The sequence below is a fragment of the Telmatherina bonti genome (assembly GCF_933228915.1).
Source record: "Telmatherina bonti genome assembly, chromosome: 13".
NCBI lineage: Eukaryota > Metazoa > Chordata > Actinopteri > Atheriniformes > Telmatherinidae > Telmatherina > Telmatherina bonti.
The window spans coordinates 31,423,805-31,446,175 of record NC_136611.1 but is presented as its reverse complement, the minus strand read 5'-3'; positions in this window follow the sequence as shown (position 1 = coordinate 31,446,175).

Genomic DNA, 22,371 nt, shown 5'->3' with positions numbered 1-22,371 from the left:
AGCTAATATTGATCTCACTCTTCCCATCTCCAGCTTGCTTTTAAAACATATGAACTGCTGACCTGACTGTCTGCTCCATCTGGGCAGATCAAAGATTGCCAATCTTGCTCAGAGAGTGTTTCCCCACAGGCACTGTACTGAGACAGCAGAGACCTATTGGTATAAGCCGACCCTGTCTCGAGGTGTACTGCAAACATGTTTTTGTGGTCTCCATCTGTACTTTAAACCCAAGAGAACAGAGAGCAAATTGAAAAGGAGACAAATGGCAAGAACCTGAGGGAGGTTACGTTTATCAACAAACTCATTCTGATTTAAGTATCACTGGTGGCATTCAGATCCAGCTCTGGGCTCGTGTAAAGCCTTGAAGGGATCAGAGAGCTTGGAATGAACGGGGTTGTACAATGTGCTGTTTGACTACAAAGCATTGTCAGACATCCTCTTTTCTGACCTGTTCTTCCTCTCCAGTCAGTCTTTTACCGGTAATGTAAATCACTGTGCACCATTTCTCTGCACACATTAGAAGAGTACTTAACAAGCTCTGTGTTTTGGGTGTCTAGATGTTTAAAAGTGGAAATACACAGTTTTGCATTTCTGAGCAATATTACAGAAAAAGTTGTTACATTCAGCTATAACTATTTGTTTTAGTGTACAGCTGCTCACTGAAGAGCTTATTTTCTGTCAGGATTTTTATTGAAAATTTCTCATCCTATAGCTGGTTGCACTGAAGAGACATATAAATGTCAATGTTCAATGCAACACGCTCCTGTTTTTACTCAATCTCCACTGGCTGAATACAACTTGTCTCATTTGGTTAAGTTTAAGTTTTCTTTTATTAAATAAAATGTATACATAAAGTCATTGTGGTGGCATTCATACCACTTTCAATGGGTTGTTTTAATGTACTCTGTATGATGACTTTTGATCAAGTCTTAATTCTTTCCGTACAATATTTGTTCCTTTAGATAAAAACAGGTTGGGTCCTGCAGAGGTCTAGGAGCTTAAGGATCCTGTGTAGTACTCAGTGGTGAAGGAACTACTCAAACACTGTACTTAGTTTAAATAGGCAGACAAAAAATACAAACTCACTATGTTAACATTTTCACTTGAGTTGAAGTAGTAAGTAATTGCCATTAGTTAGTTAGTTAGTTAGTTAGTTAGTCTTTATTTTGACTGTAGTGCTGCCATACCATTAAATCACAAGTTGAAGAGAAAAAAAACACTACATAGAGTAAAATTACCTGCTAAATGTACCAACTAAAACAATGGTCTAGTGTAATTAAGTGTGCTGACTGTATGCATATTTGAACATATTAATAGTATGGCCTGTACCATTATGATGAATAATGGCACAGTTTATGCAACTGGGAACACTGGAAGAATCTAATATCTGTTGTTTTAAAGGTCATTGTTGTTCTTATTGTGTTTACCCTCTGTGACATAGTCCACACTTGGACTTATGATTCTGTAAATCAGAATTAATTTAGTTGTTGTTGCATTAGGGGCGACTTTCAGAGTTTTATTCCATTACTATAAAAACATATGCTGACTCGAGCCAGACTGGGATATAATGCAATGCAAAGTCTGGCTGGAAGTCACAGATATGCTCACACACAAGTGCTAACACACATGCATGCATGCACATGGGTTAAGTTATCACCAAAGTTCATTATTTTATGAAGTCCCAAAATTCAGACATCTATGAGCCATCAGTCTTATAGTTTTTGTCTCCTCCTCTTTTATCAAAAGACTCAATGCAACAACAATTGCAACAAGACCTCTATATCCATAGTAAGAAAAAATGTTAATCTAAACAACATGATTGTGTCAGTTTTCAGCAAATAATTTCGATGCTAGCTTACCAGAGATATAAAATGATATATTTGATGCAACAGTACAAATGGTCAACAGCAACTTTTCAGTTAAATTAGCAAATAAAAAAGTCAACTTAACAAATAAGAGACTTTCCAATTGGAGGAGGGGTTCCCAATGTCTCCTATGCAGCAGCCCCCCAAGCATGTTTCGTCCAACAGAACCAATCAAAAAAAAGAAAAAAAGTGCCACCCAGTGGCCACGTGGAGTTACCCTGATGTGAACACATACCCTCCCATTAATAAGAATTTATGAATTTAACACAATGTGTTAAAAACAAGGTCGTGAATGCTTCATACATCATCACTGGGCATGCTAAGACGCCAGTTGATTAGCGGGGGAGATGATGACCACTCAATGCAGAAAACCCTGGATGTGTTAGTCTGGATGCATCCAGAGCCGCACAGTAGGAGGGTCGCCAGCGGATCCAGTCACCTTTAGTCTGTTGGTTCTGTTGTTGTGCATTGGTAAACGTAACTTCCCTCCTGCCCAATCCAAATTTACTTCCTCCATGACAAATCGTTTGCTCACAGAAGAAAAATAGATCAATAGATGGCAGGAAGGGTGTTGCTTAAAAGAATAAAACTAGTTAGGTAGATGCATGAAAGGCAAATGTTTGTAGTAATGTTGTTGCACTTATCTACGGTGGAAATATGAAGAGAAGATTGTTTGAGAAAGTTAGGAAGATTCGTTCCAATCGCTCACTAATGAATATTTGGGAAGTACGCGCATAATGTAGATGTGTTTGATTGGGGCTTAAAAAACACTATCAGCCTTGCCAAGACAGATGCTACACTGTGGCATCTGCACTGTCAAGCACACAGCTAATCCCAGGAACTGTTATCCTGATCATATTTACACTGAGCAGGAACAGCCATATGATGATTTACAAAGGGGTAAATAAGCCCCATCAATTTTCAGAAACCCCCAAAACTGCAAGTATGGTTGGACCATTTTTCAATCCTCACCGGCTTCATTTTGAAGTAAGACCAGTAGTTTTGCTTGTAAAATGAAAAAAGGAATAAGATTGCATCATCTCAACGCTTCTAAGTATCTTGCAGCTATCATGTCCAAAAAACATCTCCAAATTAATGGATGAAGAAGACATGCATGCGTTGCTTGGCTCATTGGTAAGCTTGAGAGCAAAAATATTGATTTTGTTATTTTCTTCGATTAAAATAGTGTTTTTCTTTTTGGTATTAGATGATTGCAACCAAACAATGTGCCAATCTTTCAACATGGAGATGCCATTAGTCATGTTTCTGATGGCGAGGGATGAAGTTTGCATCTCTCTCAACAACACATTGTAAAATTTTCAGCCTAAGGCTTTAGCTTAGCTTCTGCCCTCAACCTTTTGCCTCAGGCCAGACAGATCATTGCACAGAAAATAAAAGGCACAAACCTTGGTAACAAAACATAATGAATGGTCTCTCTCTCCCTTTTCTATGGTGTTTTCACACCATCTGTAAACCTAAAGGGGTATTGTGAGAGTTTTACTCCCTCCTTCAGCACAAATGAATCAGCAGGGACCCATACGTTGCTTAATGCCCCTTAAAATAACCCAATGATGTTGCAGCAGTGGGGCGCACACATACCAACATCAACTGCTGATTGTAGATAACAAATGGTGTTGGCCAAGCACTAACCTGCTGCCAACTTTCCCATTTAACAAATAATATATTGACATGGCTTGGGTCAACATAAGCCACTTCTTCTTGGGGAAAACCATTTTTCAGAAGACATAAACTAAGAATAAGAGTTTTTAACCATCAAACGAGAAGAAATAACACATTTACCGACACAAAACAATGGAAAAAAATATATAATTTGGAAATTAACTGTTGCCCAGTTTTTAAATCAACATGATTAAGAGCCACATGTGCCAATGGTAAACTGAATCTTTCATATCTTCCAAAGAAAACAGTTTTTACTGCCTTAACATCCATTAAAACATGTTCAGTCCAAACTTTCAACAAATAGACAACATATCCATATACAGAGACAAAAATCAATCTAGGACAACAGTTTATACATGAAAGCTTCCATATTGTTGAAGGAGAATTCACCATCACACACTGCATCATCATCTTTGTGGATTAGACTTTGGGGGATTTTGCTCAGCATTTATTAGATGGATTTCTATCCTCGCCTGCGGGCAAATACAATGGAGCAAGCAATTCATAACCCAATCCTACATATCAAAACATAATAAATATGCCAGTCAAAGCCTTTTTTCTCATGTTTGTGGCTCCAAAGATTCAGTCATCCCTGACACTTCTTATTGAGATGTAATGAATTGCATGCTATCATCTCACAAAAGCGGATTTAGATGGAGTGATGTCTGGAGGTTTGTTTTGCCCTGAAAGGATACCAACCATCTCACTTTATCTTTGGGTGAAACAATCAGTAATGGCCCTAACATTCTCCCCAAAGTTGATTTTAAACATGCAAACTTATTTTTAAATTACTCGATAATAGCGATAATAGCACAATGCACTTAAATTAACCCTTTGAGTCTCAGAAGCCCTTGGACCATATCGCATCCTTCCTAACTTATTTAGACAATCCCCCTTAACTCACTGCTGCTGTCTATTGTTTCAATCTGATTGACAGTTTGATCTCAAACTGCCAGTGATTGCCAAAATAGTTGGTTTCTTTTTCTGATTACTGTTTGAAACATACATTTATAGATTTTTAAAATTTGTAGTGAGACACTGTTTTATTCAGTTCTGGGTGTGAAGATATAGAAATGTTCACTAGAACAGGACAAAACATAATAAAACAGTCTGAATACTCCTCTTCAGGAGACCTAAGCAATAGTGATGCGGTCCATAGTAACATGACCTTTTTTCCCTCGACCCCCTATGATCCTAATGTATCTCTGTTCTTGCCTGCTATAAGGCGGCGCTAGTAAAACTGGTTGCAGGGCCTAAGCTTCAGTTTTGTTCTGTATTCTTCTTTTTGTCATAAATGTTACATGTCTGTATGTCAAACCTTGGACGAGCTGGCTTGAACTTTGAATTTTCCCTCGGGGATGAAATAAAGTATCTTTGAATGATTGATTGCTCATGTAAATGTTTTCAGATTGAAACTGCAGGAGATCAAGGCGCAGATATGGCTTATTAAGGCCATGTACATGGACATTTTAGCATGTGTTCTGAATGACGTACATTTCTGCTGCTTCCAAAGGGGCATCCTGGCAAATACCATAATTTGGTCTTTCACAATTGCTGCTTACCATTTCTGATAGTAATCAGGAAGTATTCAGACCCCTCTTGCAGATCTTTTAAAAATGGACGAGTTGTAAAAAAAAAAAAACCAATGGACGAGTTGCTCTGAGCAGCAGCGTTACTCAAATCCTCCATCGTCCAAAAGTGCTCATAGGAGGCTGGTATTGTACCGAAATAAGCAACCCTGCTGTGGAAAGGACACACTTTTACACAGCAGAGGTGCCGACTTGGGCACAGCACCTGTCTTTGTACCAAAGGCTCAAGAGTCCCTTCTTGATCAGCAAGTAGATGAGAAAATCGATCAGGTAGATGTCGGAATTTAACCAAGTCTGGCTGTGTTTCTGGGGCAGCTGTCATGCCAGGTGAACTAAACACTGCACACGAGCATTCAGCAACAACAAAACCCAGTATGTTCCTTGTCTTTCCACCTGCTCGTTTTGCTGCCAGAGCAACATTTCTGTGGAGGTTCAATAACCTTCCTGTTCTGGTCTGGTGCTTCTACTGAGGCTGCAGCTAGCTTTAGCTCTCTTCACTTTACCCAGCAGAGGCGAAGCACACACAGGCCTCAGCTGGAGCTAGAAGAGCTGCATGGGGTTTATTACTGAAGCTTGTAGCAAAAACTTTCACTGTCAATCAAGAAATTTTTCAGCTAACTTGTCCTGCTCCAACAAACACTCACACTAACTCAAACCTGCACCTTGTCAAACCAGGTGACCTGCTGTGCATTTTTCTCCCTCTCCCCCCCCTCTAACTCAACCTTAAAGAGGCCACGCTGTTCTTTTAACACAGCAGCATGTCTGAGCCTTGACGCATAACTCTTGCAGTTTTTTAAGCAGTGTAATCTGGCAGGTCAGGTATTCTTGGCGGTGGGCCGATATGCCGGCCACTGCAGTACTGAACTTGGCCCCTTCTGGGGGTGCATCATGGACGGGACAATCCAGCCTTGGGGTAACCTTTCTGAGTGGATTCCATTCATTAAGAGGTACATTTGTGCTGCCAGACTTTCATGGAGAACAGTTAGTTTCTTCAGCCAGAAGGCATGTCTCAGGTCTCGGCTTTGTGCACTCACACTCTTCAATTCTTCAGACTCTTTCCTGTATTTCTACTACTGTGAGGATAACTGCCTCTTGTAAACTCAGTGGCTCAAACCACACTTTTCATTATTAAACACTAACATCCACCATCACTGTCAACTTCCATCCTTCCCCTGGACACCATTAAAAGCAAAAGAACAGCTCTATGCCTCATCCCTGCTTAATACCAGCGCAGACAAATGCTCAGCTCTGTACTGAGAAACAATCATTTTTCATATGGCACCTCACAGAAAACAGCACTGTTGCCAGTGACTCAATAAACGATCAGCTGTAAAGCCAGTGTTTGGTGACTCGTGTAATCATCCACAGCAACATTATCACAATTAGTAGCAGCTGACATCTTCATTGTCGACTCCAGGCGTATTAAACATCTTTGTTACTGGTTTGCACCACTGGCAATCACTGGCTATAGCTGCGGAAGCTGAGCTCTGCTTTTCACATCCATGGAAACAACAGAGGCATTCATTTCAATATTACAAGCTTTATTATTTCATAACCTCAGAGATGCTCCCGGAAATGAGGGAACACAAGAGGAAGGCTAACAAGTCAGAACAAAGGGGGGTAAAATCAATGGGATTTGACAGGATGGAGACATGCAAAGCAACTGCAGAGAAGTGTTGTGGAAACAGAGTCTTCCACTGATAACAAATAAAAGCTAATATATTTAGACTGAAAGGATGCCTTTCTGTGGAAGTTTAGTCAAAGAGAAAAAGTCACAGATTAAATAAATTAAAGCTCAAGTTGAAGTCAGGAGAGGCTGAACCAGTGCTGAGAGGTTCACCAGTCATAACTGACAAGCATCTTCAAAAAGAAATAAAGACATAAGCGACTTCAAAGCTTGAGTGGGTTGAAAATATTCTCCTTCCACACCGTTTTGTTTATTCCACCTCTTGCCAGTCACTGCTGACGCCTCTGCTTGGATGCTGACAGCAGATTATGAAGAGGATGTGGAGATGATGGCACAAGCCGATTCTCACCTTTGTACTGGCTGGACAATGGAAGGAAAGTTTGGGGGGGTATTCATTATAAAGTGAGGTGCGTCTTTCTCCACCACCTATTCTTTATGTTTTTTGGAGCCTGTCAGTGGTCTGCATCCTGTATCCGGCGTGTTCGCAGGTGGTGCATGAGCCAACGTGAAATGAACAATCAAAAAGAGATCAGAGCAGGTGATATTCCCCTGCCGAGGCCTTTTCTCTCCGAATGTCAGCCTGGTAATTCCTTTGCATATATCAAGTGATCTGCGCTATGTAAGTGTCTATCATAGGCGGAGACCTTCTTTTGGTGATACATCATCTGTGGCATATGCAGCGCTTCATACAGTGGCTAGCTTTTGTTAGGATCTGAAAGTGAGATGAATAAGGCGTCCAAAGAGAATTCCATATGAGAAAGAGTGTGTATGTGTGTGAAGTTAAGATGAAAACATGACGTTTGCACCCTGATTTACATGCCTGCAACAGATTTAAGTGCCACGGTGCAGCTCCTCACACTTACTGCCGTTCTAATTAAAGGCACTTTCTGCCTTAAATTTTAATTTATGTGAACTGTGATGTGAGGTATAAACCTGTTAACAAGCACCTGTTTTTATATTCTTGCTGGCACATCGACACAAGTAACACAAATCAGAAGAGTTTCAGATCTGCAGTCAAAAGTCATGATATATCAGTTTTGATGTGTCTCTAATAACATAGAAATAATTAACCCTTCTGTTGATGTGCAAAGACTTTATTAAATATAAAAGTGGATAAAAGGTGTGTAAGGCCAGACATAACATGCACTAGGATTGACATTTACACAAGGGACTTTCTGTATTTCCACTAGTGGAGCTAAACGGCGGAATAGCTTTTCTGCTAACACATACTTCTTCCTTTTAGACATTAAATCTGAAGAAAATATTCTATCGTGTCCTTCCTTACTCAACAGAAAGAAAAAGGTTTTTTCTTTTCTCCCATGAGGACATTACGGTGGAATGGGAATGTTGCATGTCTTGCTTGTGTGGAAATATTAAAGGAAAATGGGTGAGCTGAGAGAAATTGGATTAAGTTTTTAATAATGAAATGGGATAAGTGTAAAAATAAGTAGTGGTGAAATATGGCATGCTATATATGAGGGCTATGAGGAGCAAAATGTATCATCAATGCCACGTTGATGGAATAAATAATTGTTGCTTCAACATGATGTTCAGGCTGCCAATATTAAAATGTAAAATTTTTTGAGGATGATGAAGGTTAAGATCGATTTTCTGTTGTTTTTTTTTGTTTTTTTTCCCTCTGAGAAGGCTGGAGCACTGCAAGCTTTAAAAGGCCTTTCACAACGCTGAATGCAGGAACATAAACACATCAATGGTAGGGTTTGTCTGTATGTCAGCAAAATCAGAAGAGGAGTGATGCATTTCATTTCAGTCATGCTTTTCTGAATCTGTAATAAGCAACCAGTGATTGAATCTCACTTCGTTGGTCAGTTTCTGCTGCAGGAATTAAAGTTACAAGACCACTCGCCAAAAGATGTTTTGCATTTTATAATACATAAAATCTTTGAAAATGCTACTGTAGACAAAACACCTAGAAAAAGCATGCCTCAACGTTTGGACAGTACCTGTGCAAAGTTTCATGGAGCTGAAGCAAAGCACAGCAAAGTGACGGGGATTTTAGTGAAGAGGTGGCCAGGTTGGTTTTCAGTTGGGCACATTTTGGCACAATTTGGCACAGTTTGGCATAGTAGAATCACGCTGACGTCATCACGTTTGCATCAGTGCAACAAATCAGTAACGACAAAGCGTGAAATGTTTGTGATGCAGAATGACTGGCATCTGTCATCATCCAATCAAACTGATGTAACCGCTAACAATACCTGAAGCACAATGGGAAACGTAGTTCTTATACTAAATGCAGTTTTATACTGTTGGATAAAAATGTGGGGGGCAACACAACAAAGGCAAGACGATGAAACGATGTTTTTTAAACATGAAGCATAAATTCAGCCTTCTTTTGACTCTGGTCAAGTGAATCTTGGGGATTAAACTGGTAGGTTTGGAAACTGTGGGGTGTGTGCTTTCAGTAGAGGTGTTGTGTATTCCTTTCCATGCTGCTGGGTGGACATGAGGTTCCATTATTTTTGTTTACATATTTCTAAGGACTTGGTTCGATCCTCGGCCTCCTCAGCTAGGGGCGCAACTTGAATGGTGGTCTTTCAGTGTGGAGTTTGCAAGTTGTCCCCGTGTATACGTGGGTTCTCTCCGGGTACTCCGGCTTCCCACTGTCCAAAGACATGCATGTTAGGTTAATTGGTTACTCTATATTGCCCTTAGGAATGAGTGTGAGTGTGAGTGGTGTTTTGTCTCTGTGTGGCCCTGCGATGGACTGGCGAGCTGTCCAGGGTGTACCCTGCCTTTCGCCCAAAGACTGCAGGGATAGGCTCCAGCTTCCCCGCGACCCTTCATTGGACTAAGTTGTTAGGATAATGAATAAATGAATTTACTCAGCAGAGAACTAATGACTCTCAGAACTGCTCTAGAAGTTTTGTATTCAGTGCCAGAAAAGCAGATTTTACTGATTAAATTAAACTGGAAAATGTACTTTAAGTCAGAGTTGTGGCGTTCATGGTTTGTATAAAGCAGAGGTTTAATAAGTGTCATAATGTCTGTGTCTTTCATGAGATATCTGTAATGCTGTGTTGTGACTTACCTCCCTGTTTCTTACAGTGAGGCTCATCTTCTTGAAAGTCTCTTTCTGACAGTGAATCTCTACGTTCCCCAGAGACTCACCTGCGATTGATGCATCCTGCTGGGTTTCATTAGCTGGAACGAGTGATAACAAAAGCAGCAGTGTCAGAGGCAACAAAGAGGCAGCATCTCCAGTTGTAAAACACAAGGCTTGTTACTTTACTTCCACAGGAAGATTTTAAAGGAGTGAAAGGTGTCTCCATCATTCTCAGGCCGACTATTTTAATACTAAATACAGATGCAAAATAAAGTGTTTTTCAGTTTCTCAGGTAAAGACTTATAACTACAGTATTAAAAATTATATATACAAAAGATGTGCTCTGGTCTAAAATACAAGGGAAAGGTGCTAAAAACCAAAGCTACATAGTACCTCTACTTTCATTGGCTTATTTGTGATCCCTTTACATATGTAAAAAGGTCATGCCAAACATCCTATTTGTTTATTTTATTGTTTGTTTATTTTCTCAAAATAACAATATCACAAATGACAAAGACAAAAAATAAAACATGCCAAATGCCAAACACCCTCACAAATCACTTCGCTCGCCATGCATGCTTCATGTTGGGATGGTTGATAGGGCATCCATCCTCTAGAGGGCAGTGGAGAGTTCACTGTTCACTTCCAAGATACAACATCAGTTTCGATTGCTATATGTCAAACAAAGCAACAAGATCACATTGATGCACATCTTCAGAAAAGTGACTGTGGAAAAGGAAGATGCCAGTGGTCTGTGGCATCTGTAGTGGCATGTTAGCATGTGAGCTACAAAGGGCAACACTGGCCCTTTGATTTATGATGGCACTGCTCTTATACACATCTGAGGACTCTCTTAAAATGGACTGCAAAATATACATAATAAACACAGAGGATGGATACAAGGCTCCATCTGTTTGTATAGTCAACACTGAGTATTAACGAGCCATTAAAGATGCAACACAACATTTGTAGTGTTTGTTAAAAACACAGACCTGCCAATATAAAGACACCGTGGTTAACAGAGCGATCTTTCCATAGTACTGGTATGAGAAGCACTGTAAATTAAACTGCACATGCTTTGGAGAAGCTTTTCCTTGAGAACCTGATTAAATATTAGGCTTTTTTCACTCTTATCTGATTTCTCAGCTGTCTTGATCTGCTACAGAAAATAAGCACAAAGTAGCATCATGCTAGTCCCATGCTTCAACATATGAATGAGAACCTACATGATGAACCATGCTGAGTGTTTTCCAGACAGTGCATTGGGTTCTGCTTGAAGCGTAAAATTTTCTTTTCCGTAGTAATATTTCTCATTATTCTCACATCCTCCTTTAAATGCTGCATGATAATTTCCAGGAAGGCTGTTGCATGGGTCTTCCTCAGAGTGACTTCTGTCTAGCTGACACCAGAAAGGTGTGTGAAGCCCAGAAGTTGTTTCTTTCTTATTTAAAGTACACTAACCTTTGTATAACACATTCCAGGACTTAAAACGGCCGCATAGGGACTTCCCAGGAGCCGTAAAATCAAATCTTAGTTTACAAGTGTAGTTTCCAGCCAGGCACTGCACCCCTTCACTTTATGTTGCCATGTCACAAACCAAAAACAAAATAACAACACACTCTTGCTATAACAAATAAAGTGAAAAAACAAAAAAACTGGCAGATGCAGCAAGCCCCAAGACAATACAAGTAAGGAACAAGCACTAAAGCGTAAACAGTCACAGAGAGGACAAGAACAAACGTCAGACTGACGTGGAGCTCAGAGAAGACTGATGCAGACTCGGCCCTACTTGGTGTGAGCATTGGAGGGGTGTCGCTGAACTACTGATTCCTGGCTGCAGGTGTGTAATTACACCACTGCGATGCTGCAACGCCACTGCTCATACTGATAACTTAGAGGCTCCAATTCTGCAGATTTACAGTGCATCCTTGCTCCTGGACAATGGGTCCAACAGCCTCTTATAATTCTGCAATGACACATTAATTAATTTGAGTCAGGTGTTGAAGCTAGGAAGTATTAAAACCCTGCAGGACTGCAGCCCTCGAAGGAGCAGATTGAGTAGCCCTGCCCTGGGCCTTGTCAGTTTGTAGCAGGGTAACCAACTAAACAAAGATTTGGCCTGTCAGCCACATAAACACAAACTCTGTTTAAGGAAGTTTTTATGTTTGTTCTTTTGTTTTTTGTCACACACATCCAGAGTAAATTTACCTCTCGGTTCAGCTGTTGTAGCGATTCTGTATCCTCAGGTCCTCCTGAAAAGGACTCATTGGCTTTAAGTGTGTCTTGTTTTACCTTTATTCTTACAGAGTGGTTTGACCTGAAGGTTACATTGTCAATATAAGCTTGAAGAACTGTAGTCTGATCCTCTCCAGTCTCGAGTACATTTTTAAAAAAAAGAGATTAGGACTCTAGTTTACAAGCACTTGATACTGTTACAGTGTTTAAAGCCAGAAATATTTCAGTGTTTTGTTTGGTTTTTACTTGGTGAATTATTTATCTATTTTTCACATTTCCACCAGAGTCATGTACATGAACAGCCAATCAGGTAAAATTCACTCAGCAAAGACACAAAACAACAAGATGAGATAATTATACAGGACAAACCAAGAATAAGTGCACATTTTCCTATACTAAATTTTATGACTCTATAATACAGTTAGCTTTTATTGATTTATATTTTTGAAGGGAGCATGGAATGTGTTTAATCGTTTAAAACATCATTTCCATCGTGGATATTATGATACAACATGCTAGAAGATGTAGAACCATCTAGACTTTGGCATGAGATCTGCATATGGCAAAGAATGAGAGGAACTTCTTTGCATGTAAGTCTGAAAAAGGACTGAGACAGCTGTTATAAGTAGCTTAAAATGAGCATTTTAATCACTGATAAATTACATATCAGGGTGAACATGCTGATGCTCATCAAGTATCCTTATGTAGACAAAATACAAGACAAAATTACACTGCAAAAACTCAGCCTTAAAAAACAAGAAAAAAAATACAAAAATTAGATAAATGTTGCTTAAAAAAAATAAATTATCTGTCAACAGAACAAGAAAATTTGGCTTGTCAAGACTTCCCAAAACAAGTAAAAAATACTTTTAAAACAAAAGGAATTCCCTGGCATAAAAACTAAGAATTATCTTACCTTTAAAAAAATAAGCATATGTGTACTCAATTTAAGATTCTTAATCTTAATTAGATTTCAGTTTTTGCAGTGTAGGAACACAACTTACCTTTTGCAATGAGGATTGTGGTGATACTGACTGATTTTCACTTGATAGCAGCAAATACATGTCTGTTTTTTAGATAGAGTTGCTTATTTAAGATGTTTTTGTGTTTCAAGCAATATAAACCATTGATTTAGCTTCACAAGACCATGATATAACGCCATATAAAGCCAGGTTTTTCTAATACTGAATATCTTCTCCTCTCCGGCGAGGAAAACTTTAGTCACCACTTTGTTTTTGCAAAAGAAATCCATGCACACCCAATCACATCAGTGCATCCATGCTGTTTCTGAGTGTAAACACCGGTCGCACATATGACAGTGATGTTTTGAACCTGGAACACTGGTTGTTTGTGTCCACGTGCTGACGCATATTAATATCCTTCTTCGTCCACATGGCCTACATCTGGTTATATGGGAGGTGTTCAAAAGCATGCCTTCATCAGAGCCCCAAGTCACAACCAGGATGTCGACCTTGGAGGAAATAGTAAACGAAAATGAAAAGGCAAAATATTAAATATTTTAAATAAAGATACTAAATATAGAATTTAATAATCAGCCAAACTGCATCCTAAATGTAGCTGATAACTGCACTGAAGTTAATCATAAAATTATTTAAACTAACAAAGAAACAAATCACCTGGTAGGTAAAGAGAAGAACCAAAAAATATAATATTGTATAGTGTATTTTTTAGTATGCTGGGTTGCTGCTGGGTTGAATCAATGCTATATACTGGTCAGAATCTGTTTCTGCATTTGCAAATGCAAACAGGTTTATTCTGCAGAGCCTGGATAAAGTCAAAGTAAGGTCTCTGCATTTGAAACCAGAAAATATGTAAAAATGCACCATAGTGCTGGAGATGCTCCCAGTGAGCAGCATCCTAATAGAATCTAAACAGCCTTTCAAAGACCAGAGAGCTAAAAATCATGGAATATCCTCACCACAACAGACTGCAAAGAAAAAGTTTGAACTTTTGTGGAATTATAAATAAATAAGCACATCTCACCTGGTGAGACATCATGGTGAATCCTGGGATGCTGACACAGCTAGCATAAGCCAGAACAACAACAACACATTAAGATCTGTTTACAACACCAGCTTTTGTTGCTGGACTAATTACAAACAGTTAACACACAGTGTGGCTATGAGTGACAACTTTGGTGAGATAATACAAGTAGACAATATTAAATAAACCGTATTTCACAGAATTGTTTGCCACATTCCTGTCAAATCAAATCACACTGCAATAGATCAAAGATTTCTGTTCAAAGAGGTATCATCCCTTTCTACAATACATACCTATGATATGTATAAAATCTGGGGGGGGGACTTTAACGTGTTAATTACTATTAATTAATTACAGAAACATTTATGCGTTTAAAAAAAGTGGTACATTTTAATCATGGAACCTTTGTTGGACACAATTTCCTGGGACGCCAATTACACTGATGCACGCACTACTTCGCTGCTAACTGAGCCACATTGGCGTGATATTTAGACCCTTCAGTGAGTCTATTTGAAAAAAAAAAGAGCATTAACAAATCTAATGTCATTTTCTGGTAGTGTTTGGGACTTTTGGTGAGTAACAATAAAATAACGTGTAGTTTTCTCTTCTCCGTTAGCAGCAGCTGCGAACTCTTAACTAGAGAATAACTAGAGCTGCAGCTGTTAGCTAAAGTATTTGAAATGAAACCTTAACTTTGGGTCACTTCAGTTTTGGCCAAGGATGCTTATCTATTTTTTCTTACTGTATCAAAGTTAAATTAATTTATCCAGACATTAATAGAGTTTGAGCTTATTATTTTAATCTCTTTTACTTTTATTTGATTTGATAATCACTTAAAATCCATTTAAATGAAAAGATTTTGCTTTGGGGGGCAAATTTTCTTATGGAAGTAATGAAGACGAATTAATTACAAAGCCTGTAATTAATCAGGTTTTTTTTTTTTTTTTTTTTTTTAATAAAGTCCCACCCATATTAAAATCATATTAAAAGAGGAAGACACATACATGTATTTCTTAAGCGTAAAAGCCCTACAGATCCTATACTGTCACAGTGGATGCTGTTTTAGTAGCTTCTGCCACTGCTAAAGAAAACTTCTTAAGTTTTTAGTCTTTTCATCACCAATGGCAAACTAAGACATGTGGTATTTCCAATCTTCTTCCGTTTTAGACTTATTGAAGCCACAGTGCTTCTGGCTACTTTAAAAAATGTAATATGGTTTTATGTCCCTGCCCTGATCTGCTGTTTCATCTCAGGACGGACCTCACATTTTGCTTTCGGTCTTGTCCAGTCCAAATTCTGGGACCAAATCTGATTTTCTGTAAACTATGTTTCCTTCATTCAGTGGGAATAAAAATATTACCATTAAATCTGACTAACTTGGCTTTAATTTGTGAAGTTACTGTAAACAGACTGAACAATGCAGAGATGTCAGATTCTGAGTTAGCACAAATCTCCCCGAGACCAAAAGTAGTTTGATCATCACATGTTGTTTTGTTTATTAAAAATACATAAATGACAAAAACATAAACGATACAGGCAGTAAAGGGTTTTAATGATTCACTTTAAATATCTTTTTATAGCATTTTAATCTAAACCCAAAGTTTCGTGGAGATGTTTGGCAGTAGATGGGCTAAGGAAATCCATCATTGGTGTTGGTAATGTGGCTGAATATTATGCGCAATTGGGCTAAATATGTCAACCCTCCTTTCCTCCTTCAACACAATGGGACTGATTGAAAGTGGAGAATTAACAGTCACTCTGCTAACTCTCTGCTCCACTGAGAAGATTTTCTGCCTTCACAGCTGACATTTATTTACCATCACTGTGCTCACTTACAAACAGACAACACCCAGATCAAACCACTTGTGGCGGGCTGACAGATAAGTCGATTTTATTTGGCCAAAAATCCCTGAAAACCTTTGATGATACACTTGTGTAAAAGGTCTTTCTTAGAAAATGCTCTTTATGAACTAACGACTTATAAAAATGTGTGATTTAGCTCCTTTCTGCTTCCCTCACGATCAATGATTGCGTCTTGATGAAACAAAGATCCAGAGCTCTGTTGCATCATAACAGCCAACCAGAACAGGGCAGCATGGAAGAGCCTTTCTGTAGCTCGTCAATGCCTCTACAGAAGCTCTGCTTAATCTGACTAACTGGCTTGTCAGATGAATTACCTGCACTGCTACAACACAATCCTCCAGCAGAAAACCCCCGCTTACTTTAGTGAAGACTGAAAGCTGTTCATCAATATTTTGCAGAGAAATGCAACACAAAGCATGGCCCACATTTCAAGGACCTGAGGAAATTGAGCGGAATTGATGTTATCCTGCCCTTTCTTGCCTCCGTAGCCTTGAAAGCATTGTGTATGAAACGAAGTGCTATTCTCTTATTGTGAATCTGCCGAGTTTTCAACATAAAAACACAAAATATGAAGACAGGCAACACCCTAGCCACATATACAATGAACAAATAGTCATTGCATGGTCCAGAGGGGGAATATTTTGTGCATCTTGTCCTTTTGAGGAATACAACATGGATATTCCTGCAGAGTCGGACAAAGAATAACAGCAGGGGTATTTACAATGTTCATGTTGTTATGCAGGAGATAAACTATTTCATTTTATGTAGTGCTTTGATCATAAATCTCCGTGGATTGCACAGACAGTGTGTCCCTTTCCATTATATATATCACAGGTTCACACAGGAGGCTGGTTTCCTCCACCAAGCAGTAACCTGAAGTATGGCAGTACTCAACTTGCCTGCCATCAGCTGCACTGCCTGCTTTAAGATCACACCTGTTGTCACTGTAACTCCGTGGATACATCCTCACAGGGGGCTATTATGTGGCTGATGATAGATTGCTGATGCTTACCTCTGGAGGGCAGTGCACAGTGATGCAGCCAGAGGAAGGCTGGGGACAAAACATGCGTAACATGCGTAACAAAGTGACTATAGATACAGAACAGTAGCAAAACTGTGGCTTTGTTGTGTCGAATAAATAGAAGCAAGGATTAACTTGAGCAAGGCCAGTTACGAGCTTATGACAAAAATAGATAAACAAGTACAATTACTAAAATCAACGAATAACTAGATTAAAACACTGTCAATGAAATAAAACCTAATAACAATAATAAGTCTGACATTTCAGCCAGGGAAGATCAGAAGCGAATGCAGCAGCGGTGACAGCGTTACTCTCCAGTTGAATGTTAAAGATACATTTTGTCACTTTTTTACCTTAAAACTCTGCTTCCCAGACTTTTACACTGCAATCCGCGTCTCGAGGCTGAGAAACGGCACAAAACAACTTTAACATCCGGGACACGATGGGACGTTATGTTCACAGTAAAATAAGGAACTGGCTGGTCTTTAACATCTGAAGGCCCACTAAGGTTCGATGAAAACAACAGACACACATGAAAAACGGATGAACATTTCTGTTCGTTTCTTGCCTTTTTCCCGGGATTTACATTTTCGTCATTTTATGAGAAGTTTTGCATCATGTGAGCGGAGGAAACGGCAGGACAGCAGGAAAAAAACAGAGTAATAAGAAAGCAAGAAAGGGAGCAAATAAGACTGATCAGATCTGCTTTAATGCATTTTTAACAAAGCTTCATACATACATACAGTGCACAGTTTATAAATGTATGAGCCCTCGTATGAGGCTTCACTGTTTTCATACAGTCTACTGCAGCAACTTGTCATTCTACATACAGGTGAGGGTAATGTAATTCTCTGGAAGCTTAAGCTTTGCAGGGAAATGAGTTGCAGTCCTGCATAATCAGATTTCTTCTCCATAACCCCAGAACAGATCTGTGAACGTTGATAACCCCAATGAGTTCTGATGCATGGGTCTGTCTCATCGTACGGGAAGCATGAGTTTATCTCCATGCTGTTATTGTAGTTTGCAACACTTAACCAACAGCCGCAACTAGCTCTGCAGGCCTGGGGCAGGAATCCAAATCAGGATGTTGACTTTGGGATATTATAAAAGACTTGATGAAGTCAAGGCAGGAATGTGTCATTGCATAGAAACTACCTGATGACACTAAGCTTACTAAGAGCCATCTCAGCTCAGTCGTGTGACTCAGACACAGACGAGATCCATCATATGCACTTCTAATCCTGCTGACAGTATCAGACGAGATCCCCAGCTTTCTGTCTGCTCATTATCAGCAGCTCCATGTGGAATTACAACTTCCTCTGTTCTCACACATGACATGTTTCTTAATACTGAGTGAAGTGAGCCTTGTGTTGTTTGTATAGTCAGCATATGGCACTGTTTGCTACGACTCAGCTGTCCCACAATCACTTAGCAGTAATGATGGTCACAGTGTTTGCTTCCTGGATGTGTTGTCAAAGATTAGAAAGCCAAGTTATGAAAAAACTCCTTTTAAAGTCTGGATGTAATGTCAGTAATAAAAGAGTTTTCATTCAAAGTTTTGGGATTGTGTGTTGGGAGTGTAATTGTGTGTACATGACAGTTATGGTAAATGGACTGTGCTTATAAAGCGCTTTTCCATGTTGATCACTCAAAGTGCTCTAATACTGATCATCACATTCACCCATTCACACACACACACACCCATTCACACAGACACTCACAGCTCTTCTATGGTTATATACTAAGTGCTTTTTCCTTTCTCACACATGCACACCCTGATATGACGTTTAAGTGTCTTACCAAGGAGGAGACTAAAGCATGTAGTCAGGGAAAGCCTGGAATGGATCCCTTAACTGATTTTCCATCAATTATATATATTTTTTTCCCTTTCAGTTTATTTAGATTTTATTTAATGTGACTTGCTGGCAGTAAGAAAAAAACGCTTTAGCTTCAGTGATAACGCTTCCAGCAGCAGAGCACGTCTGCCAGAAACCAGATTTTCCAGTCAAAGAATTGACATGTTTGCAGAGGATGTTCAGGCCAAGCTGAAGGATACAAAGCCTCACTGAGAATTGAGCTTGAAATTAAACTTGATTTAAGCAGCAGCTTGATAAATAAGACACAACACTGAGCCATGAATCAATTTATTGTTTTTCTTTTTTTCTTCAACAGCTCTTTTCGGCACAGTCTCCTGCAGGGAATTGTCATGTATACAGCAATGTTTTTATGCTGCTTTTGCTTTTGTTGCCAAGACTTTTTTCTATTTTTTTTTCTCTCTTTGCTTGTGTTGTCTTTGTTTTGCATTGAATTTGACAAGAGATCCTCTAAAAGTATCAACAGCAACGTATAAATTTTGAAAAAGTTTGTAAGAATAAAACTGGAACAATGTCTGAATCTGCAACGGCAAATAAAAAGAGCATTAAACTGAAGCAGCAGGCAGAGTGAAGGTAGCAGTGTTGCAGCATTTCATGTTCATCCATGTTGAATCATGGTTAGTGTGCCACTTTGGAACAGGTACACGAGAATGATATTATTCACTGGCACATGTCCAATGCAACATGCACATAAACTCTTAAGTCTGAAACAAATATGCAAGAAAAGAAAATGGATGAGAATGAAATTAAAAAGACATTTGTGTGTGTTTTTATAACACATTTTTTTCCGTAAAAGCATTCATGCTCATTAGCTTCTGCATGGTTGGTAAACTGCAGCCAGCCATTGTTGCAGCTGTTGGTGGGGTTTGCACATGCAGATAAATATTTCACAGGTACCCAATATCACATTGCAAGAAGGAGGAAAGTAGAACCACTGTGGTTTTTTTATCCGCTTAACAGTGTGACTTAGCTTTAGCCCGTTTACCTCCGATAGCTGGTGAGCTCCTGTTAGGTCAGGGTTAGCTCGGTTAGCTCTTAGCTACAGGCAAGTCAGAATTTCATAGATGTCAATCATCTACAACACGCTCACAGCCTCAGTCTTAGCCTCTTTGCACATTTTTGTATTTTCCAGGAGAGATGACAGGCGTGACACTGCCAAGATGGCAATGGTAGGAGCCTGCCAATGGGCTTCAATTCAGCTCTTCAGAAACCTACAGGTGACGTCACAGAGGCCCCGTCCATCTTTTGACATTATGAGATACAGGCAGAAGTGGAGCTACACTGTCATGAGTCTTGTTAGTTGCAAGTTGCACCCTTTTTATTCACTTTGGGTCCCGACTTTCTAAATTGAGTCTTAAAACGACGCTTACACATGCACAAAACATTCAAATGTACAAAAATATAAGAGTTATAACAAAACGGGAATGTGGTTTAATATACTTTAAGTTAAGTCATTGTTACTCCGTGAACCAAATCAAAGCATTACATGTGAGTTAACTCTCTTCCTTTCATTTTTTGATATTACTAGAGTTTTCTATTTGAAGCAGGAATGGAGCCTACAAGAGCCCATTTAAACATATTGTAGTTTCCAGGCTACAGAGCGCATCTTGATATAAGCTGCACCTTCTCCGAGCATGCAGCAGCTCTATTTTCTTCGTCAACGGCCACACCAATGGCCTTTAACTTAAAGGTTGCTTCATATGCATTTCTTCATGCGTTTTCCATGATGAGGGTGTGTGCATAAAACCCAAATGACTCATTATCAGTAAAATCCGCAAGGAGAAAAATAGCAACTTCCAACCCAGACATTATGGTATGCATGCAGTACTTCAAACTAAGAGTGTAGCTATACATCAGACAACCACAATCTAAAGAGTCACACAGGAATAGTTTTGGAGTTGGGACAAATTCAATCTAATATCAGTATTGGGCTCCAATATGGATGTAATACACGGATTGAATGCAGCTAAAAACCCAAATCCACCACACTGATCCAAAGAGGGACCATTTGGTTTAAACCAAACAAAATAAGTAGAAGCAGAATCAGTTTATGAAACAATTCCTATAGAACTCACCATTTAGTTTGTCTGTCTGCCGGGTCCTGGTTATTTTGAATGCAAGTTGTTTTGTCTACTCTTGGAGGGGTTGTACTGGAATGACTTTCATTGGTTCCTTGAAATACCTGATTTACGACTAAGTAGAGGTAAGCTTTGCATTACATCCTAATGTTTTGAGATTATTTTTCTTGTCTGAACTCCACAATAGTGTGATAGTTTTATTCTATGACGTTATAGCATTGGATTTATCTCTTATCAATCACTTGATCTTAAATGAAGCTGAATTTAAATCAGAAAACACTGAAATTAGGAAACTTTAATTTCCTAAGAATTCAATATAATGTTGATGATGAAACTTGTGATTTAAACACTTATTTCCTCCCACATCTAAGAAGTTTACATTAAAAGTAACAAAATTTGATAAATGTGGGGAATAATAACGCAAGCTTCTAAAATCTAAATCCTGTGTAAGCCTTCACTGGAGAATTCTCAGTAAACAGCAGTGCATAATCGCAAATGAAGACAACAAGAAAATTCAAATGTATGCATATTTATGCGTATTTGTGTATGAGATTATAAATAAAACTTCAGGTTTGGCATCATTCATTGAACCCTAAAAAGAAAAGAACACACAGATGAAAGCATTTCGCCAATGCTTGTCAAAACCTTTTAGTTGGAAATATGGGATTTTTTTACCCATTGCCTGGCCAAAAACGTGGAAACATGGTGCTAGTTGATGTTAAGGTGAGGGGAAAGCAACATCTGTTTGGCTTCTCATATTAAGAGCCTGAGGGTAAATCTGCCCTGGAGGAGAAGCAGCTGCTCTGGAGAGGTGTCCTGCAGTCTGACAGTCAGTGCTCACCCAAGTGTAGGACGAGATTCCTGCCTGATTGACAAAACCTACGGCCAAGGTTAGCCAGTGTGTGTGGGCGTGTGGGTTCTGTGAGTGTGTAGTGGTGTTGCTGAGGGGCCAATGAGTAATCACCCCTCTCTGGTTTTTCATTCTGTTCGGATGGCGGTGGGCGGAGGTAATCTCCATGCTAGTGTTGAGTCTAACCATTACAGACACATTCTGTTGTTGAAAATCACCTTGGGAACATTCAACACATGAAAAATCATACTGCTTCAACCCAGGCCATGTTTGATGGATGGCAATGTGTGGGAGGCAGCCGAGTCCCACCCCTTAGGTTTACAAGGCACGCCAGTTCAACATCAACCATAACAAGCATTGAAATTCCCATGTGCTGTTGTAGGGCAGACATATAAATATAAATATATATATATATATATATATATATATATATATATATATATATATATATATATATATATATATATATATATATATATATATATATATATATATATATATATATATATATATAGATAGATAGATATATATAGATATATATATAGATATATATATAGA